The 20,216-nt window shown below is 30.5% G+C and overlaps 1 protein-coding gene across 1 annotated transcript in view; it reads left to right on the top strand.

Moving 5' to 3' along the window:
• The window catches only part of LOC142325570 (uncharacterized), a 270,581-nt gene that overhangs the window by 176,980 nt on the left and 73,385 nt on the right, over positions 1-20,216 (top strand). The window contains exon 2 of the mRNA XM_075367477.1: positions 9,491-9,769. The gene's annotated coding sequence lies outside the window, so the exon portion shown is untranslated. The remainder of the gene's footprint in view (positions 1-9,490; positions 9,770-20,216) is intronic.

The raw sequence follows: 20,216 nt of genomic DNA, 5'->3' as shown, positions 1-20,216 counted from the left end.
GGTTTTGAGTAATACCTGTTGCGGTTTTGTAGTAGCAGCTACAGCTACAAAGAGGAAGTATGTAAATCGATCCAAAATCGACCTTCAACTATTCTCTGAAACCAAGCAATATAAACAAATCTTAGAAGTTTCCGATATATCTGTTAGCTGTATAACTGTGTGATTAATATCTCCTAATTCATTCAAGATAGATTTTTCGAAAATGGTTTAAAAAAGTCTTATGTATGAGACATGGGATTCAAATTTGGATTTTTTTTTGTCTTCAGTAATTTGACTGGTTTGAGCAGCTCTCCAAGATTCCCTATCTAGTGCTAGTCGTTTCATTTCGGTGTACCCCCTACATCCTACATCCCAAACAGTTTGTTTTACATATTCCAAATGTTGCCTGCCTGCACAATTTTTCCCTTCTACCTGTCCCTCCAATATTAAAGCGACTATTCCAGCATGTCTTAATATGTGGCCTATAAGCCTGTCTTTTCTTTTAATTATATTTTTCCAAATATTTCTTTCTTCATCGATTTGCCGCATCAACTCTTCATTTGTCACTTTATCCACCAATCTGATTTTTAACATTCTCCTACAGCACCACATTACAGAAGTATCTTTTATTCTCAGGTACTCCGATCGTCCAAGTTTCACTTCCATATAAAGCGACGCTCCAAACATATACTTTCAACAATTTTGAATAAAATTAAAAAAAAAAATTGATTTAGACACCACATGACTTTCTTGTACGCTTATTAAATTACATATACACATTTTTTGCAGCAATTCATTTAAACTTTTCATTTGAAAGTGAGATACTATCCTCTATTTCTTCAATAAAGTGGACAGTTACATAACTGCATTGTGGTGGACACCACATTGCATCACATTTTTTTGTGGTGTCCATATTAGAATTTTATATTAGTTTATATATTAATTTTGTTTCACATCGCTCAAGTAGTTCTGTGTTGTAAGTGAGAGCATGTCGGTTCTGTAACCATGCACACATCTGTTCGAATCCGACTTCATATACATATATTTTTTTAAATTTAAATATATCGATTTATTAATAACTATTAACCTCTGTAAAAATTTTATATTAATATAAGCAGTACATTGAATTTTATTTCGCTAATAACTTCTGATTTTTTTCATTTTTTTTTTTTACTGTAATTATTGAAATATTATTTATTGCAATTTTTTTTTACAGTCAGAGGTTAATAATTATTAATACATCAATATATTTAAATTAAAAAGATAATAGTTAAAATAACTGATATGTATATGAAGTCTGATTCGAACCGATGTGCCTTCCTCTTGTAAGATACAAATATTTCATTAATTAAAATTCTATTGAATATAACTCTGGAATCAATGAAAATAAGTAGCACGTATATCGTTGAAAAGCTTTCAATGAGGTCTTATTACTGCAGTTAAGATAAAGTCCAAAATCCAATTTTTGGGAGTTTTGGGCTTTTTGGACACTTTTGGTCCAGTCAATTGCAATCAAAAGGGGAGGTGCGCAACTAGATATTACAAAAGTACCTATTCCATAATTTCAACATTCTACAGCTAATTGTTTTTTGAGTTATGCGAGATATATAAGCACATACAAACGTACCTATAGATGTCACTAGTCAAAATTGATTCAGGGATAGTCAAAATGGATATTTCCGTTGGAATCTGAAAAAGGAAGTAAAAAGGGTGAGGGTAGTTTTCACCAATTAAAATTTTCGTTCTTATGTGTATAGTTGTCGCAGAAAATTGAGCTTTAGTGCAATGAAAGTACTGGAATTGGGAATTTTTTAAATTCCAAAGTTTTAAGGCAATCGGATTTAAAAGTGGGACTATTCAACATTATTTCTGTGTAGTTTTGCTTTATATCTCGAAAACCCCTTGGCTGAATCCATATTTCTTTCCACCCGCCTGACAACTGCTATTCAGCCTTCCCGGAACGTGGTGGCTAAACTGAAGGGAATGATTCTGGACATCAGTATAAACATTAACAATTATAAACAAAATTAATATTATATATAATTTTAAAGTTTCATCTTAAAAAATTAACTTTTAATTATTATTAGTTCTGTAAATATTAATTTAATTGAATTATTTTTTTATAGGCTAAAATGTAGAACTTTTTATTGTTAATAATAAAAGACAATAATTGGAAATAGTGAAATATAAATTTATTTTGAACCATAAAAATAAAATTGACACCTTATTTGTTCAAATTGGTTGACAAATAGTTCAGATATGGCTGAACTTTTTAAATGGATCGCAAATATTTTTTATGAAAAATGCACAAAATTGTTAAGACTCCATAATTTCAAGTCTGCACCCCTAACGACTAATAATTAAGGGCGTAACCTTTTAGCTATTACACTTTAAATATAATTTTGTTAATAGAAATATCACTTTGGGCAAGAGGTCAACTGGGAACGAAAATATTTTACTAATTATACTTTCACAATTATACTTTTAGTACTGTGTGATAGTTCAAGTAAAAAATATTTTAATCAACGGGATCAAATCAGACCCAAATTTTTTTTAATGAATATTTTGATCTTTTTCATAATTGCTCTTTAAACAATACATAAATAAGGCATTAATATTTAAAAACCATATCACGTATTTGAAATAAAATTAAAAATGTATTTTTATTTAATAAGCTCTATGAAGACTTTATTTGACAAATTTTTATTTGTCAAGAGTAAAGATGAAATATTATGCAACTCTTCCCTTCTCTCTTTTTTACTTCTATATTTCTGTCTGTTTATTCACCGGAAGCACCTTTAGGTATTACTTCAGAGGGTGAATGAGGATGATATGTATGATTGTAAATGAAGTATAGTCTTGTACAGGTCTCAGGTCGTGCGGTTAATTGAAACCCAATCACCGAAGAACACCGGTATCCATGATGCAACCCTTTGCCAGCGGTTTTTGTTTTATATATTTTTAAATTAATCAAATCGATTTTCATGGAATTAAACTCTATAGTTGCAGATAATATAGTTGTTTAATTAATTAAACATACTTATACGAAAGTAATAAGTTCTACTAATCATTTATCTCAGTTGATTTACTACACGTCGGTTTAACTTATTTATTAAAGTTTGCAACTTTTCTCAGCTGATTTACTGCACATCGGTTTAAAGTTTGTCAATTTATTATGCCATCACTTTTGAACTATTTTTCTTTTTTTAATGAGACTCTCTTCATGTTTCGGTCTTGGAACGGATTCAAATTTAGGTATTATTGTTTTAAACATTATTTAATGGTGCCACTAGTCAATGTACATCTTTTAAATTTTATGACAAATGGATCGTTTTAATTTAATTATATTTTCATAAAATCTTTCAAAATTATTTTCATTTAAAAAAAATTTTTGATATGTTACAGCAGATTGACCGAATTTTAGTCCTAGAAGACTGACGCTAATATGATGTAAGCCCGTTATTTATAATAATAAGATTTATGTACACAGCAATAGGCTATAGGCCAATAACAGAACTGATGGATGATAATGAATTTTGTACTGTGTGGAAAATTCTACTGCCTGACCGATATTCGAACTCTGAATTTATAAAAAATATTTATAATTATAAGATTAAAAAAAATCACAAGATTTCTGATGCTGAATTCTTTGCAATAAAAATGACATACATGTCATATCATGTTTTGATGACAAAACATGTCATCATGTCAAAACATGTCATGTCATATGTTTTGATTCTTTTAGCTACAAAAAAAAAAATTGGAAGACCAGATGATACTTTTCAAAGTATTAATATTCAAAAATTATTAAATAACGTAGATCCATTTTAGGAATGGAATGCAAAGTTGGCAGGAGTCTATTACTCCCTACTTTATCGCAGAACCTGGACAGAGTCCCTTGCTGCTGGATCATTCTAATCGGGCTTGTTTTTAAAAGGGTTATTTTTTAATCTCGGATCTAATTTTTCAAGTTTTGTCTATTATTATTTTAGTGAATTTAAGACGGATTTAATTGCATTCCAATCCGTTGTTAAACCAGCGTTATCGAACCCATTTCATGGGCCGACCGCGGAAGGCTAGGCTTATAAAGCCTGTCCTCCCGACGTAATTCCCCTTCAGACCGTCCACTGAAGTCCTTTCGGTGCTAACTCTTTAACAGGCTAGCAGGAATACGCCACAACGGGGCACTAGCTATAAGGAGGGAGCAATGCGTCCCCTTTTCCGGAGGAGTCGCAATTACTGGGATATTTTGTCTTACTGTAAGTTTTTTTTTTTTTTTTTTTTTTTTTTTTAAATTTAGACCGCGTTTTTGTTTTAATCCATTTTACATTGAATAAGTTTATTATTCTTATCTATGAATATTTTTAAAAAGCAAAATTTATTTTTCATGAAAATTAAAAGATTTTTACCTGTAAAAATTAGTTTTCTTTTAAACAATATTTATTTACTTTCTCTTTTTTTAATTTGTATTATAAATTTACTTTTTTCTTTAGTCTCAATATAAATTTCGAATTTGATTTTATAGACTTCATGGATTTAATAAAAATATTTTTTAAAATAAGACGTCTTCTTCACATTAATTTAATCATTCATTTTTTTTTTTAAATAATCATAATATTTTTAATAATATATATATATTTTTAATATATCTTTAATAATATTTTAATTATTATTTCGACTGAATTATACAGGACACTAGATTTTTATACTTTGATATATATCGTAAATGCAGAGTAATTTTGTAAAAACCTATAATTTATTTTTTTGAAAGACTTTATTCTAGTACTTTCATTTTACACCAAATTTGAAGCGTTCATGACAATCATGAATTACAAATTGTTGTTTTTTTTTTTTTTTCACTAACTTAAAGTTAATAGTGTAATTACTCGTAATTGTGTTGAATCTTTTGATATATATAAAAATAATAAGAAAATAAAACGGTCTGATAAAAACACACTTTCTACTAAATTCGTTCGTGTTTGGGGAAAGGGCCTCTAATGAACCTCCATTAGATTAAAAGGATGAATCAATAATTGTCTACAGACCTAATGATAGACTAATCAGTCTTTTTTTCCTTTACGCATACGGTTCACTTAAAAACAACGATATATTCGAATTTTACTTGCTGAATTTGTACCAAATAAGTACCTGTCCCTCTCTTTTCTGGGGGACTAGAGACCGGGTGTTCGTACACACACGCGCGCGCACAATAAAGATATACTCTGAAACTTGAAAATTGATTACCTCTACCCTGTTAGATAAATACGCATTTTAAATATATCTCTGATATTTCCATTCCACGTCAACAGAAACCTTTTTCTTTTCTAGCTTGAGTATTATTAAAGAAAAAGAACTAACGTGAACAAATTTAAACTCCATAATATGTAAAAATATATTAATTATAATTGCGTTACCAATCAATGTAATTAATTATTATGTTCTAGCGCTTTCGGAAGTTATTTTTTCATCTTCAGTAACATCTGATAAACTTGTATATAAGTATTCACTTCACATATTAATTTGATGTAAATTAAAATAAAAATAAAATAAAATTTCCATAAATATAACAATCGATCAAATTTATAAAAAAGTCATATATTTCTACGTCTAGTCGATAAAAGCGACTCAATTGTTACGTCTATGGTATAATAGCAGTTTGGCCAACGTACGAAACAATAGTTATCGTTTAAAATTTTTTTAAATAAAATATCGTTTTCAAAATTCGTTTGTTCATTTATCAGTTTATGGTTATTTAAGTAGATTTGGAATTTTTCTAATATATTCGTTTTATAACAGTCATTTGAGTATTCAAGGATATCAATAAAATTATTTGGATGGAAATCATGACTGTGCTCCACGACATGTTTTACAAAATTAGATCGTTCTTTGTTTAATTTATTTATACAGATCGTGTGTTCTTTAATTATAATCGAAAAATATCGATAGTCATACCGACATATTCTAAATTTCATTTAGCGCATTTCAAACTACATACTCACTGTTTATCTAAATTGGATTTATCATATGTTTTAATATTTTAGAAGGATCTTTGTTATTTATGTAGTTTATTATTTTGTTGTTCGTTGTATATGCTGTTTTTAATTCAAATGATTTAAAGATTTTATTGAATTTCCTGTAATTTATATTATACTCAATTTTAACGTATTCATTTCCTTTGTAATTATTTGTTAGCGTTATTGCATCTTTTGTACGTATATATTATTCTTTATTCTAGTATATAATTTATTTATTAGGTTTTCGTTGTATCCATTATTTACAGCAATATATTTAATATTATTTAATTCATCGTTTAATTTTTTTTTAATGTTTTAAGTATTTTATCGCTTTATACATTAATACTTTAAATGTTGCCATTATGTTTCCAAGGATGAAATGAATTATGATGAATTATAGTGTCTTGTTTTTTTATAACTTGACGATCGATTGTTATTTATGGTAATTTTATGACATTTGATTTTAATCTACATCAAAATGTAGATCAAAAGTGAATACTTATATACAAATTTATCAGATGGAAAAATAACTTCCGAAAGCGGTAGAACATAATAATTAATTACATTGGTTGGTAAGCGGAATTATAACTTATATATTTTTATATTATTTATACAGTGTCCCATATAAAACGCAACCCATCAATCACTCATCCATGAAATTTAAAAAGTCAAGCTTACTCCCCTACTTGTTACTGAAATGGACTCGTCCAACATCTGAACATCGCGGCGACGCAGTAGAACACTACTGATATTAACAACAATGCAATCATAACGTTCACTGTATTGCTAGAGACAAGATGGTGTTTTCGCTAGATGAACGTGTTTTCATTGTCGAGTCGTACTTCAGTACGAAATCAGCGGTTGCAGTGCAAGATTTGTTTTGCTATAAGTACCCAGATAAACCAGCTCCTAACAAAACATCAGTATTAAGTTTAGTTGCAAAATTTAGAGATACCGGTTCTGTTAATAACAAGGAACACAAAAGATCTGCGTCAGTGTTGAATACAGATACAGTCACTGAAATCAAAGACTCGCCTCGCCAAATAAATCGATCAGACGTTTGTCTGCTGAAATTAATTTGTCTAAATCAACTGTTCATCGGGAGACCAAACGATTCTAATTACGACCTTATCGCATTCAAACGGTTCATCGACTTCTTGAGCCCGACAAAGAAAAACGGCTACAATATTGTCAACGGTTCCGTCGATTTCTGCGTGAGGGAATTAATGTTATGGGTTCGTTATTTTTCACAGATGAAGCACGGTTTCATTTGGATGGCTACGTAAACAGCCAAAACAGTAGAATTTGGAGCGCTGAAAATCCCCACGTTTATCACGAAAAACAATTTCACCCGCAGAAGTTGGGCGTGTGGTGCGCGATATCACGGAAGAAAATAATCGGTCCTATTTTTTTCGAGTACACCATTAATGCAGAACAATATCAACATATTTTATTTCAGTTCATCGCACTCCTGAAAGAGGAAGACAGACACTGCTGGCTACAACATGACGGTGCGACATCGCACTACGCAGGTTCAACTTCTGATTTCGTCGAGGAATTCTTTGGTAATCGTGTTATCGGTCGAGGCTTGTGGCCACCAAGATCTCCAGATTTGACTGCGGCGGATTTTTTTCTACGGGGTTACCTCAAAGGAAAAGCCTTCAGCAACAAACCACGAACACTTGAACGATTGAAAGTCAATATTGAACAAGCTGTATTAAATATCCAGCCACAAACTTTGAAAAAAGTTGCAAGAAACGCTGTAAAAAGAATTGAAGCTTGTATTCAAGAAGATGGACGCCACTTCCAACATTTACTCTAAATGTAAGGTAATGGATGGTAATAATAAAAATTACATTTACATTTACACATGCCTTTTTATTATTTCAATACCTACCAATGTAAGGTTGGGTTGCGTTTTATATGGGACACTCTGTATCAACGGGCCACGCTAAATAAAATTATTATTATTCCATAAAATGTTTTCAGCAGTTTTTGTCAAAAAGATTTTTCAGTATTTCGACTTTTATCGTAGTTATTTTTTTTATACAAGTGGGTGTATATATATATATATATATATATGCAGAGAACTATCATCATGAAGACCGTAAAACAGCCTTGAATGTTTATTTTGATCTTCACATGTTTTACATCAAGAACCAGCTGATCATTGAGTTTAATTTAATTTTTTTTTTTTAATTTGTAATAAATTTTTTGGAATGAGATTTCTTATAACTCTGGTACATATTTCATATAAACTTCAATTGAAAATTAATCTTTTCTGGAAAATAAGATTCTAGATAACTGGATTTACGTTTATATATTTTTTTTCCTTTGAAATTCCTTTAATGTAGCTAAATCTTTTTTAATAATAATTTTATTCATTTTCCATAAAATTCCTTTTAAATTATAATGTACCCCTTTATTACGTAATTTGTAGCTCTGTAATAACAAATTTTGGTCTATATTGTATTTATACACGTGGAAAAATTATATGAAACTTTAAGTAAACAGATTTTCTAACTTAATAAAAATAATATTTTTATTTACTAAGAAATAAAAAAAAGCAGTGTCGTTAATAAAGGTTAAACTTTTTTTCAATCGAAAAAATCTAACATAGTTATTACTATCTTAAATTCTAAAGTTTAGTTTATAATGAACACAGTGTTTCAGTGCCAGAACTAATCATTATGTGTGTTTGGGCGCGCACGCGCGCGGAGGCTTCTAGCTAATTCGTTTTATTTTGTTTTATCTCTTATTTATTCTACGTTACTTTAAATTATTTATTTTCTGTTCCCAGTTCTTTAAATTTAGTTTTTATTAGAGTTCCTAGCGTTCTCAAGCGTGTAATAAAATACTATCGTATGAGAATATTTAAGTTACCTACTCGTAAAAAAAATTTTAATTTACGTAAAAAGAATTTTTTTTAAAGCAATGTGAATGATTTTACCTACTTTAATTACACTAGGATACATTTTAAGATAAATCTTTATTGCGGTAATAGTGATACATTATTAAGCTTCATTACTTTGAAAACTTTACGATTTAAAACTGAAAATTTTCACCTAAGTAAGCACATTATTATGTTCAGCGGATGGAAAGAATTGATTTCAAGTAGAGCACATTAAATTAAATTTATTACTGTATTTTGCTGTTTCTATACTCCATTTACTGTAACGGGAATTCTGTCTGTAGTACACAAACAGTTAATGCTTTAGTACCCTTAAATACGTGGGTACACTCACTATAGTGACCGCATTAAATTTAAAAGCTTCTTAGTGTGTTATTCCATACAGCTGTTTACGCAGCGGGTATTAAAATTGCGTAGCCTTGAGCTAAAGAAGTTAGAATTTAAATAGGCAGGAATCCAGCTTGCAATAATATGTGCCTGTAAGTTTTACAGCGTACTGCTTTTAGAAGATTGGGTGTATTTACTTTTTAGAAATATCTATTTCATTTAAGGAAAATTCTTATATCTTATCCTTAATCTGTTTCAGATAAAAGTGTGACAAGATTTAAACAAAGAAACGTATTGGACAAATACAGGAATAAAGGTTACAGTCTGCGTTTGACATGAAACGATTCAGAAATAAATTTATTTGAAACTCAATTTTATGAATATTTAACAAAAGTTTCGCCAATGATCTTTGAGAACTATGTTAGCCATTACGTGAATATTTACTAAAGAATTATGTAGACATCCAATTTCTACGGGGATTATTAAGGAGAAATAATTTCCCGAGAGTTTTAGCTGTAGTGTCAACTTATCTTACTAGGTAAGTTTTATGGTTTTCTGAAGAATATTGCTTTTAGAAGTTAAATCGTATAAAAACAATTAACAGGAGCATACCGCTGTGAATCATAGATTTGCAGCATATCATCTAATATGTTATAAAAATTTTATTTAACACAAGAAAACCCGTAAATAAATCAGTTTAATTGCGATGATTACGTGTGTATTTGGTTTAATCGTACGTAAATTTAAACGAGCTTGCTGAATCATTGAAATATTATTTAAACGTATTTTTTTTAAACAGTAGTATTATTCAATTAGAAAATTTGTAAAAGTAATACAAATGCAAAAAAAAAATGCTCTGTAAATATAAATTAAAAAATATAGCCTGCACGTAATCTATAAGTTAACGGGTGTGGTAAGCGGGTAAGCGACAGTGTTGTTTGCGATTTTTGTAAGTTAAACTTCTCATTACGTGTTGTAAACGTTTGGACGGGCGACGTTGTACCAGATTCACTAACAACATCCTTACTCAGCGTGAATGAATGCATGCCAGTGTTTGTGTGTGTGCGTGTGTGTGTGTGCACGCGCGGGCGTCGGAAAAACTAACGTTATTTTTTCCTTGAGAAATTATACTGTATACTTTTAATTAATTACAAAAAAAAAATAAATAAAAAATAATTCTATTATTCTGTTACTAATTTTCTTTATTATTTTTTTTTTTATATAACTAATAGTTTGCAAGCATAAGCACATATGAAACAAAGTTTCACATATTTAGCTTACGACAAGCCAATCTTACAATTCTAGCAAACGTTTGGTCATTCCCTGCCGTAAGGGTTGGTCATATCAAAAATTGTTTCATACAAAGGGTTTAGGTAATGTTTACAGGACTAACGACCACTTTAAACCGATTCGATACTGTGCCTATTAAGGAAGATATGATGTTTTTTGTCTTTAAAATCAAATTTTTTCAACCCCCTAGGCCAGTGGTTGGTGATATCTAAAAACATTACTTATATAAGTTTTAACCCTTATCCAAAATATAGTAGGCACTTCAAACGAATTCGATATTTTACTTAACAAGAAAGTTATAGTGATATTTTTTTTTCGAAAAAGCCCCCCAATTTCCATTCTGATGATCCTATTTTGGCCGTTAACGAACTCGACCCGAGATTTTCTGACGATTTATTTTTAAGTTACAATTTGAAGGTGATTGGCGCAAAATTACGGCAGTTAGCGTGTCCACAAGAAAGTGGAATATAATATATATATATATATATATATATATATATATATATATAAACTTTTTAGCTGAGTGGATTTGGGGTCTGGGGATATGAAATGCGAAGATATGTCAAAAATTTCCGGAATTCGAATCATGATACCCATTACAATAGATAGCTTTCTTATGAAATCTACCTAAAACATAAGATTGACCAAAAATATAATGAAATAAACTATTTTACCCATTTACAACCCTTTAAAAGTTGATAATTCATTCGGTTTGAAAAATAGATATTTTACGTAAAAATAAAAACAATAATTTATTTTTAATTATTAAAGACCTTTTACTGATTTTGAATTTACGTCCATTTAAAACCATGACCTCGTTTACATTAAATATCGGACATTTAATTACTAAATATTACTTCATATTACTATATATCACTTCATTATGATATATATCATTTAAATATAAATTATTTATATAATTTATATATAAATTATTATAAATTATTATAATTATTTAAATATAAATTATTTATATAATTTATATTTAAATATAAAGTGATGCGTTGATATTAAAGTGTAAGCTTTAATAACTATAAGCTAGTGTAAGCTGTCCTATCCTATTCCTATTGTATTATAAAATAATATAATTAAATTTAAACCTATTTTCACATTTTAATTTATTGTAAGCTGTCAACACGTGTATTATTCGTATTTTTTAATAAATTTTGTTTTTATAAGATAGGTTTTTTGAATATTATTACATTCTATTAAATTAAATGTTTTATCTCTAATTTTTAAATATATAATTTAATTTTTAAATAGAAAATGTAATAATATTTTTTATTACTTTAGACCGGACACTCGTTTATAATTCTGTTTTTTAATATGTCGACATTAGATTATAAACAATAAATATATATATACATGTAACCTTTTACTTCAGGGTTATTATCTTATTTTTCTGTTTAGCCTCCGAACTACCGTAAGGTATTAATTCAGAGGATGAATGAGGATGATATGTATGAATGTATGAATGAAGTGTAGTCATGTAGAGTCTCAGGTCGATCATTCCTGAGATGTGTGGTTAATTGAATCCCAACCATCAAAGAACAGTGGGATCCACTATCTAGTATTCAAATTCACAAAAAAGTTATTCTTGCCTTTGCTAAGATTTGAACCTTAGAACTCTCGACTTCGAAATAGGCAGATTTGCGATGATGAGTTAACCGCTAGACCAACCGGTAGGTTTACCAATTAAGCCTGCTACTATTCAAAACATGCGAAATCGAATTATTGCAGCAGTGAATTCAATAACCAGGGACCAGTTACCGATAAAAATAATTTGGGACCAATAAATTAATTAACTGTCGATTTTTACATCCTTATACGAAGTAAAGGAAGTATTGTTTGTGATCGTGAAAAATTTCAATTTTCAGATTTTAACGAAAATTTCCATTTGACCATCCCTGAATCCATTTTGACTATTTTCGTCGTGGCGTCTGTACATATGTATCTCGCATAACTCATAAACGATTAGGCGTAGAATGTTAAAATTTTGGATTTAGGACTGTTGTAACATTTAATTGTGTACCTTCCCTTTTGATTGCAATCGACTTGACCAAAAGTGCCCAAAAAATCCAAAATATATGGATTTTGGAGTTTTTCATAATAAGAGCTTAATTGAGAGGTTTCAACAATATATCATAAGTGGTTCTTATTTTCATTGTTTCCAGAGTTATAGCCAAATAAAATTTTAATTAATGAAATATTTTGTCCCTACAAGGCGAAGGTAAATCGGTTCGAATCCGAGGTACCTTTTCATTTCCTATTCTTTTTAAATGAAAAATACATAAAATTTTGTTACACTAATAAATTCTGATTTTTCCTTATATTTTTTATTGTTTTTATTGAATTATTATTTATTGTAAAACTTTTTTTACAATTACAGGTTAATAATTATTAATAAATCAATATAATTAAATTTAAAAAAAACAGTTGAAAAAAAGATTTCACCTGTGTTAAGGAGAGGATAAAAAAATTGTCCACCTTAAAGTTAAGAAAAATTTCAAATTTACTCAAATGGACAATGCCTGCATGTGAAAAAAATTTCACATTTTTAGCATACGATAAGCCCTATTTTACATTTCCAGCAATATTTTGGTTATCCCTTGCTGTAACAGTTGGTTGTATCAAAATTTGTTTCGGAGAAAAGTTTTAGGTAATGTTTAGAGGTTAGAGGTCTGACAACCACTTTAAACCAATCCGATACTGTGCCTATTAAAGGAGATATGATTTTTCTTTTGTCTTCAGAACCCTTTATCCATCCTCTGAGCCAATGATTCGTGATATCAAAGACCTTTACATACATCAGTTACATCAGTTTACTTACTTCAGTTTTAGACTCTTATCAAAGAATCGTATGAACTTTAAAGATATTTTCCTTAATAAAAAAGTTATACTAATTTTTTTTTTCAAAAAAGCCACCCCATTTCCATTCCAGTGGTCCGATTTTGGCCGTTAACGAACTCCACCGAGATTTTGGGGCTAGTTCTATTACGGAACATTTTGAAAGTGATTGGCGCAAAATTACGGCAGTTATCGTGTCCACAAGAAAGTGAAAAAAAAAAAATATATATATATATAAACTTTTGAGCTGACGGTGGTTTTGGGCTCTGGGAGATGTGAAACGCGAAGATATGTCGAAATTTTCTGGAAGTCCAATCGTGGTACTCATTACAATGGGTAGCTTTCTTTTAAATCAATCTAAAACAAATATCTTCCATTTTTTGACCGGAACCTCTCGTCCTGCAACCGAAAGTGTTCGGTTCCATCCAGAAACATACCTTTTAAGTATTTATTAAGAATCTTTTTTCTAATATAACGAAGAAAGCTCAGTTTAATTTAAAGAAAGAAAAATGATGTCTCATCTCCTGTATGTTAAGAGATCAAAAGGTTATCTTTTCATTTAACATAGGCAGTACATTAAATCGTAAGTGAAACAGATATTACCCAGCACATATTACTTTAGTGTTGTACTCAAAAGTTATTGAAACAAGCCAAGGTGTTTTTTTCTTTTGAGAGTGCTTCTATTTATATCTGCAGCTTGATGGTAGATCAAAATATTATCAAGATGAGGATAGTTAATTGTTATTTACACGAAAAGAAAATAATCTTCGAAAACGATTGTTTCACTGCTGGAAGGATTTTCACTTAGGGGTATCTAATGTATATCAAAGCAGTTTGGTTTCTTTATTTTATTTGAAATAATCTTGTGATTACGCGTCATTTCAGGTTCTTTTAATAAGCAAATTAAATAAAAACATTTGAGTGATCTTACCGAGAAGTTGGTGTGAAGCTTTTCCACTTTCTCAGTCATGTTCCTCTCCTCTAACTGGCGTGGTCACGCAATCAGCAGTCAGTTATGATATATTAGTCATTGAAACATTCGTTATCAGTACTGAAGCAATCGTCACTGATGTACCAGTTGGAAATATTATTGTTATAAATTTGTGAATTTTCCTGTCGTCAGAATATTTTTGTTCAATTTTTTCACAAAATATTTTCCATTCCACTATAATCTTCGAAAAGCGTAAAAAATATTTCCCTTTTTAATGACAACCTTTGTCAGGATGAGTCGTTTTTTTATTTAGCCACTTTTGCCTTTTATTTCAACCCAAAAAACGTCATGGGGTTAAGTTCAGGTTGGTAAGGAAACAGCCATAAAAAAAATAACTTATGAAGTACTGGAAATGACTGAATTTAGTGTGAAGAAGAGATTTTAAAAACCTTTTCCTCTGAAAGGAGGATAATCAGTTTTCAAAACAAAGTCATATTTTCAAAAACCAAAAGAGGAAAAAACCAATTAACTCGCTATACAAAAAAAAATTCAAAATTACAATACCAAGAAAACGTATAGCCTTTTATAATACCCAAACATTAATACTTAGTTTCTCGTCTGTGAACTTCAGTGGTCGTCAACTTTATACACTATTTCATTCCTCCACCTGAAAGTTGGTCTTTCTCATTCCCTCTGTTCGTCTCTACCAGACGTTTTTTCTCATCTCTGCTCCACCATTCTGGATACATCTCCAGTACACTTCCGCTTTATATGGTATCCGTCTGTAGCCATCTCCTCAGCTTCATTCTTTTTCCATAAAAACCCGATCCTTTTGTTTTACATCAAGTATACCTCTTACGTGGTTTGAAAGTACTACTGCTTAAGATTTCTACTAGTTCCAGTTTTCTTAGTAAATTTCTCTTTTGGTATCAGAAATATAATTCGACTCCATCTCTGTCAGTGTAAATTCTTTTCCGGACTTGGGCTCGTATTTGACTGATTTAGTTACTCGGAACTTATTAATAACTCTTTGGCACATATGAATAATCGACATCTGAAAACCTTTGATGAAACATTTTTTTCAAGTATTCTATTCACTTATCACCAATATTGAACACATTTTCAACAAAATATCCGAGTTTCAGATGTTCAAATCGTAGTTAACACTGGAAAAAAAATTGAATATAAAATTTCAGACCTTAGTTTCATTGCTGATAGGGTAAGAAAACAAGTTAAATCGTATACTATTAGTGAGATCTAGATACTTTAATTTAGGTGCACAATTACGTTTGGAACATCAGTTAGTTATAACGATTAAAACAAATTATATTAAAAAAATAAAAACTGATTTTACCGCTCCGATAAACTGACTTTCGCTTTATATTGTACACTATGCTGCTAAAATTCAATTATATAAAAGACGTAATTGTTTGCGTTTGCTTTAATCGACAAGTTGAGCGTCACTTCCGTTTTGCTGGATTGAAGTCGGCTTGTAACAGACTAAAATATTGTTAGATATTTGGTAAATGTGAATGTGGCAAAGACAGCTAGCAGTTTTTCGTCAAACTGGATGGAAATAAATTTTATCGAAGTACGTTTTATAATTCCATACGCTGAACGATCGTTCTCTACACTAGATATCAGTTTCTTCTGGTTTCTATTGGAGTTACTAGCCGTTATATATATTACAACTGTTTCAGCTTCGAAGTTCCTTTTTCCGGGTCAAAACGGTAACTCGCTACCAGCTGTCATATCTACCCGTTATCTGATAATGTAATAAAAACATTATATTAAATTTAAAAGCCATCCGATATGTTTCCTTGTTAGTAGAAAGAAATACTGCTTGGCTATATCATTGTGGTAGTTTATGGAATTTTAGGAAAACTAATCGCAGTTATAGTGTTTTAATTTAATATTTTTATCAATATTAACCAAGCATATAATATAAATTGTGATCTTTTACTTGTTACTTATTAGTATCAGATAATGAGGTAGAACGTCGAAGCCGAAGTTTATATTCTATTAGAATAATTTGTTTAGAATATGATACTTTTGAAACAAAGTAAATGTGGTCTATAAAAAAACCTTTGTTTTAGATTTTTTAAGTTTATTACAGCTAACATGAAGTTTTTTTTTGTTATGGTTCAGCTGGTGATATTTTAAATATCTACTTTTCTTTATTGATGGAATGATCATTACTTTTGAGCACATTTTAAATGACATTGAAAATTATGTATAAAAAAATTTGATTTTGTTGAGTAAACACAAATGGAACATGAATAATACAATTTGCAACAGAAACAGACTATTAGTAAAAAAAAAAAAAAAAAAAACTTAAATTTATTTGATTCAGATAGAAAAAAAGAGGATAAGTGAAGATGTTAAAAAAGTACATAGAGGTGTAAACCACCCGCTCTGTTAGCATTACATTGACGGCTTATCTATAATTTAAAAAAAAAAATGTTTCATCGACTGTTCGAAAGTAATGTTGGAAGTTTATTTTTTGTTAAATAATAAAGTGAACGTTGGTGTTAAATTTATTCTGTAAATATTTACTCAGACTTACTTTTATCAGAGTGGAAAACAAATATATTCAGGAAAACTTTAGTTATGTAAACGATATAGAACGTTGGTTCTAATAATTTTAAAATCATAAGGATTACCGTAGTTTGGAAGTACGCCTGCATTGTCTGCTATATTATAAATATAATATTTAGGTTAGGTCATCGTTAACTGGCGGGCCATAGTTAACTTGTTTCTGGCATGGCATGGCAGATTTAGGGCATACCTGTTCCGATTCGGTCTAGACCACACCGACATCTGTCGGGCGTGTCGGGAGAAGGAAAGCACGCCAACCTGCACGTCAACTTCAGATATCCACGTTTCAGGGAACAGCGAAAGGAGTTATTAGATATTCTGAACTATGGAAATATGTTCCACCCAGAAGACACTCGGCGAATATTAATGAGCGGAGAGAAAGAGTGGATTGCCGTGGATCGATATGCTAGGAAGGTGGCTGACAAGCTACGTCTATGGGAGAAGTTCCGGCAGAGATGAAGACGTCGGGGTGCCGGGTTGGACAGGACTGCGGCTGAGTCCCTGGGGGGTTCCTGCGAGCGTGTGGGGGTCGCCTTGGCGCGTTGAGGCCGTGGAAACTCCGTTCCCGGTGCCAGAGTGTGTTGTCTAACGACTGATAGATGTTATGAGTAAGTATGTGAGTTGAGTGCATGTTTCGCTAGGCGTACGTGTGCGACGAGTGCATGTGTGGTTGCTCGGCACCTCTTTCGTGTCTTTCTCTTCAATTGAGTTCTTGCAATGTCTGTGTCTATGCGTTGGCAGGGTCTGTACCCGAGTGTGTGGGTGTGTTAGAGGAGGTTTCATGTGCCTGTGGGAGTGTTTCTACTTGGTAGGAACTGTGTTTGATATCCTTTTGTGATGTGTTGTGTTTTGTGATGATATGGCTTTTATGTTTCCTTGTGGTGACCATTTGTGTGTGTGTGTGTGTGGGGGGGGGGGGTGCGTTAACCCCTCCCCCGGAAGTAATGCTGTACTAGCTGTTCTAGGGAGGAGGGTTGCCAGGGGTAGAGGTTTAGTCGGTAGTGCGCAAGTATACATACGCACTTAATAACATCCTGCGGAACCTGTTATGCGCTCGTTAATGGGGTTCCTCCACCTCTTAAAAAAAGGTCATCGTTAACTACATGTATTCTAGATGTTCGTTAATGTAATTATGTATTGAATTGTAATAATTCTATTGTATCCTGTTGTAAAAATGTTCAATAAATTACCTAAACATAATTTTACACATTAAATATTAACTAAATTTAAATTTAGTTAACATTAAATTGGAAAATTAGTGGTAAACTAATTGTAAATATTTTTTTCTTTGGCTTTTTAAATTTAAAATAACTAAAAATATTTTTTTTTAATTATTAGAGGTTAATAAACTCTTAAACTGATGGTAATTTAATAAACTGTAGTTTGTTTTTAATTATTTTATTAGAATAGATAATGAAGAAAAATAATAGGTTACACGATGTCTACGAACAAATTATATATATTTAAAATTTTATGTTTTATAATCTTTTTTCTCTTTACGCTATTTGAGAAACTCTTTAGTATCTATCATAAATGGAATAAAGTTGGACTTATTATTTTTAATAGAGTTGAACTTTGATTTTTCTTCAATTTACAAATTAGTCCCTTGATTGTATAGCAAAAGTTGTAAAGGTAGTACGTATAAACTTATTAAACAAATTAATAGATTCCTAGCGACAAAGTTTTAAGTTATTTTTAGTTTACCTTTGAGATTTTAAAAAACCTAGACTTTTTTTACTATATTGTAAAATTTAAACTTACGAAGTATTAGATTTTCACATTAATTTCCAAAACGTTAGCAGTACTAGTTTATTTATCTTATTAAAGAAAAGTGTTTTCTTTTGTTGTGATGATCGTGCGTCCTTCCTGATTATTTTATTTGATTAGTTACATAAAGATATATTTGACTATGTATATATTACTACATGGCAGTGTGTTTTTTATCTATTTACGAATAGAAATGGTTTATACAAATACACCTTACTGCAGTAAGATTACGGTTCAATGTATGATAGGAAAGATTCTGCAATAAAATAAACGGATTGAAAATGTATTGTACTCATATGCTTCACGTGTTGCATGTAAATCGTACTCAAAACGCAACAATCAGGCTCCACATACGATATTCTGAATCGGTCACTTCTGCTGACAGTCAAAAATAAATTTTATACTTTTGTATAATAAAAGTATTGTTATACAATCCTGTATTGTTTTACGTGATCATTTTGAAATTGAATTTTAATTCAATAGTTGCTTTGTTATTATTACTTGTACTCCGACTTCGACGTATGAAAAATAAAAAAAAGTTGTTAATACGTGCAGTCATATCACAAAGATCCACGAAGGGGAGGATTTCAATTCTTCATAAAAATTTGAAACAACACTCGAATAAATGATTTATTACTATAGAATGTCGGTATATTCATTCCATCACCTTCATTCTGTAGTTGGTGGTAAACTTTAATATACGAATATTATTATTTAGATTACATAGGAATACAAGAAAAACTTTCGGTTATTTTATAGTAAGTGTAATTTTAAAAAAATATTCAATCATAAATGATACAAGAGTACAATATCGTTGTAAATCGTTGTTCACTTAAAAGAAATAAAATACAATAAATAAAAAAGCAATATATTAAAAATTCAAACGTTTTTCGTGTGTAAAAAAAATGAAAGAATAATTCATCAGATTCTGTTAGTGACAACAGTAAAGATTTCACCGATATAAACTAAAGACGATTAAATAATTCTTCGGGATTTTCACCATCTATGAAATTGGATTAGTTGTCTTTTATACAAGGTGTGTGAGAAAAATAATGAGATTGGTAACACTTGAGCGATCTGGCAACGCTGTGTCAACCGGTCTGTGCTAGACCGGTTTGTTCATCCCTTCCACATGCTCAGTAAGAGTTTCAACTCCGTTCAGCCAACACATTATATTAGACAGCCCCATCAGTGAAGTTGTGTTTTTGTTGTGTGTTACGAAAATGAAGCATCGGAATATAGAGCAACGTTGTGCAATCAAGTTTTGTGTTAAACTTGGGGAATCCGCGAGTGTGACCTTTGAAAAGTTGAAACAGGTCTATGAGGAACATTGCTTATCAACAGCACAAGTTTTCCGCTGGCAAAAATACTCTTTGGAAGGCCGAGAACACGTTGAAAATCAACCTCTCTTAGGGAGATCTTCAATTTCATAATCTGACGAAAACGTTGAGCGTGTGAGAGTTCTTGTGAGATCAGACCGTCGTTTAATAAACACAACAGAACAGAAGGATAATCGAAAAAACGTGTGCGTTGATCTTGAGAGGATTGACAA

This window comes from Lycorma delicatula, chromosome 5, assembly GCF_047948215.1.
Source record: "Lycorma delicatula isolate Av1 chromosome 5, ASM4794821v1, whole genome shotgun sequence".
Taxonomy (NCBI): Eukaryota; Metazoa; Arthropoda; class Insecta; order Hemiptera; family Fulgoridae; genus Lycorma; species Lycorma delicatula.
Note: the sequence above shows the minus strand (reverse complement) of the source record. Positions and strands in the feature narration are given on the sequence as shown.